The sequence below is a fragment of the Salvelinus sp. IW2-2015 genome, unplaced genomic scaffold (assembly GCF_002910315.2).
Source record: "Salvelinus sp. IW2-2015 unplaced genomic scaffold, ASM291031v2 Un_scaffold5560, whole genome shotgun sequence".
NCBI classification, from domain to species: domain Eukaryota; kingdom Metazoa; phylum Chordata; class Actinopteri; order Salmoniformes; family Salmonidae; genus Salvelinus; species Salvelinus sp. IW2-2015.
This window is the reverse complement of record NW_019946825.1, coordinates 6,634-9,696: the sequence shown is the minus strand read 5'-3', so window position 1 is coordinate 9,696 and position 3,063 is coordinate 6,634.

The window sequence follows — 3,063 nt, the reverse complement described above, 5'->3', positions numbered from 1 at the left end:
TGGCTCCGGAGGTGAATAGGCTCATTGGACTGGATTAAATTACTAAGGCATTGTGTGTGTTTGTGTTGTGTGTGTGGGGGGGGGGCGGGGGGGTGGAAGAGAGAGGGTTTTTAAACCAGGCGAGCCTCTTGTGACACAGCAGTTGGGCAGGTAGAGACACAGTTACCCAACGTCCTTGGGGGCAGACACACTGGAGGGCTGTCTGGGGCACCAAGAAAAGTCCCGGGTGGTGTGTGTGTGGAGGGAGGGAGGAGGGAGGGTAGTTGGGGCGAAGAGAGGATGAGGTGGACTATGGGGGTGTTGAGTGAAGACAGGAAGATTATGTGACGGAAGGAAGACAGGATGGAGGGATGGATGTTAGCAGACAGTGGAGGGAATGAATGGAAAGGGCATGAATGGCAGAAGAGAGAGAATACAGGGACAGTGGAGGGGTGATAAGAAGGATGAATGGCAGAAGAGTAAAGGGACGAAGAGAAAAAGAAGGGTGTGTTGAGAGTTGGAATGGTAGTGGTGGTTAGTAATGTTGGGGACAACTGTTAGATGTGGACGGCAGATGGCACAGGTACTTACCCATCACACACCTGTCACACACACCACACACAACACACACACACACACACACACACACACTACACACACACACACACACACACACACAACACACACACCAAACAAAGGAGTGGCTTCGCATATTATCGAATGTAATGTCAGATCTAATATTCGGATTTATTTCATGTTTGTTTAGGGGCTAGCTGGCCATTTCTCCCTCCATCTCCCCCCTACCCCCATCACAACCCCCCTCCTCTCCCTCTCCAGTTCCTACCCAGGTGGTGAATGAGCCGATCGGAACACCCCAGGAGAGGAGGGGATTCACATTTTCCCAAAAAGTAGCGGGTCACAAAAGACCTGAAAAAGCAGGGCCATGAGGGGAAATGAGGGTGAGAGGAGAGAGGGTTGGGAGAGAGAGAGGGGGGGGAGGAGAGAGGGGGGAGAGAGAGGGGGGGAGAGGAGGGGGGAGAGAGAGAGTGGGGAGAGATAGAGGGGGGAGGAGGAGAGGGGGGGAGAGTAGAGAGAGGGAGAGAGAGAGGGGGGGGAGGAGAGAGGGGGGGAGAGAGAGGGAGAGAGAGAGGGGGAGAGAGCAGAGAAGAAAGAGAGAGAGAGAGAGAGAGAGAGGGAGGGAGAGCAGAAGGGGAAGAGGAGAAGGTGAGAGAGAGTGAAAAGAGAGAGAGAGGGGGGATGAGGGGGGAGAGAGAGATGGAGGCGAACAGGAGAGGGGGAAGAGAGAGAGAGGGGGGGGAGAGAGAGGGAGTAACAAGAGAGGCCTTGAAAGAGTACATTATCAAACTTGAATCTTCTCTGTGCCAGTCTGTGTTCAAACGCTTTCTGTTTCTTTTTTCTGGATTCATTAATCTGGATTCATTAATCTGGATTCATTTATCTGGATTCATTWATCTGGATTCATTAATCTGGATTCATTAATCTGGATTCATTCATCTGGATTCATTCATCTGGATACATTTTATCTGGATTCATTCATCTGGATTCATTTGAGGTTAAAACCATTGCTGGATAACCTTATTTACTATTATGTATTAACTTATGTTTCACTCTTTATGCGCACTGAACACCAGAAGAACTATCACTGAATTATTTAAATGTTTGTTTATGTGCCAATTAATCCGGTAAGGAATGAGTTGCAAACTGGTGATTTGACAGACCAAATAAAGGAAGAAAAACGTGGAGGGAGAGATTGAGGAGGGGAGTCTTCAAATAAGTCGATTTGGCTATTTCAGCCAACACCCGTTGCTGACAGGTGTAAAAATTGAGCACACATCCATGCAATCTCCATAGACAAACATTGGCAGTATAATTGTCTTACTGAAGAGCTCAGGGACTTTCAACGTGGTACTGTCATAGGATGCCACCTTTCCAACAAGTCAGTTCGTCAAATGTCTGCCCTGCTAGAGCTGCCCTGGTCAACTGTAAGTGCTGTTATTGTGAAGTGGAAATGCTTAGGAGCAACAACGGCTCAGCCGTGAARTGGTAGGCCACACAAGCTCATAGAACGGGACCACGAGTGCTGAAGCGCGTAGCGTGTAAAAATCCAAGCGTCGGCTGGAGTGGTGTAAAGCTCGCCGCCATTGGACTCTGGAGCAGTGGAAAGCAGTTCTCTGGAGTGATGAATCACACTTCACCATCTGTCAGTCCGGCGGACAAATCTGTGTTTGACGGATGACAGGAGAACGCTACCTGCCCCAATGCATAGTGCCAACTGTAAAGTTTGGTGGAGGAGGAATAATGGTCTGGGACTGTTTTTCATGGTTCTGGCCCCTTAGTTCCAGTGAAGGGAAATCTTAACACTACAACATACAATGACATTCTAGACGATTCTGTGCTTCCAACTTCGTGGCAACAGTTCAGGGAAGTCCTTTTCCTGTTTCAGCATGACAATGCCACCGTGCACAAAGCAAGACCATTACAGAAATGTTTTGTTGAGATCGATTTGGAAGAACTTGACTGGCCTGCACAGAGCCCTGACCTCAACCCCATCGAACACCTTTGGGATGAATTTGAACGCCGACTGCGAGCCAGGCCTAATCACCAAACCTCAGTGCCCGACTTCACTAATGCTCTTGTCGCTGAATGGAAGCAAGTCCCTGCAGCAATGTTCCAACATCTAGTGGAAAGCCTTCCCAGAAGAGTGGAGGCTGTTACAGCAGCAATGTTCCAACATCTAGTGGAAAGCCTTCCCAGAAGAGTGGAGGCTGTTATAGCAGCAATGTTCCAACATCTAGTGGAAAGAAGCCTTCCCAGAAGAGTGGAGGCTGTTATAGCAGCAATGTTCCAACATCTAGTGGAAAGCCTTCCCAGAAGAGTGGAGGCTTTATAGCAGCAATGTTCCAACATCTAGTGGAAAGCCTTCCCAGAAGAGTGGAGGCTGTTATAGCAGCAATGTTCCAACATCTAGTGGAAAGCCTTCCCAGAAGAGTGGAGCTGTTATAGCAGCAATGTTCCAACATCTAGTGGAAAGCCTTCCCAGAAGAGTGGAGCTGTTATAGCACA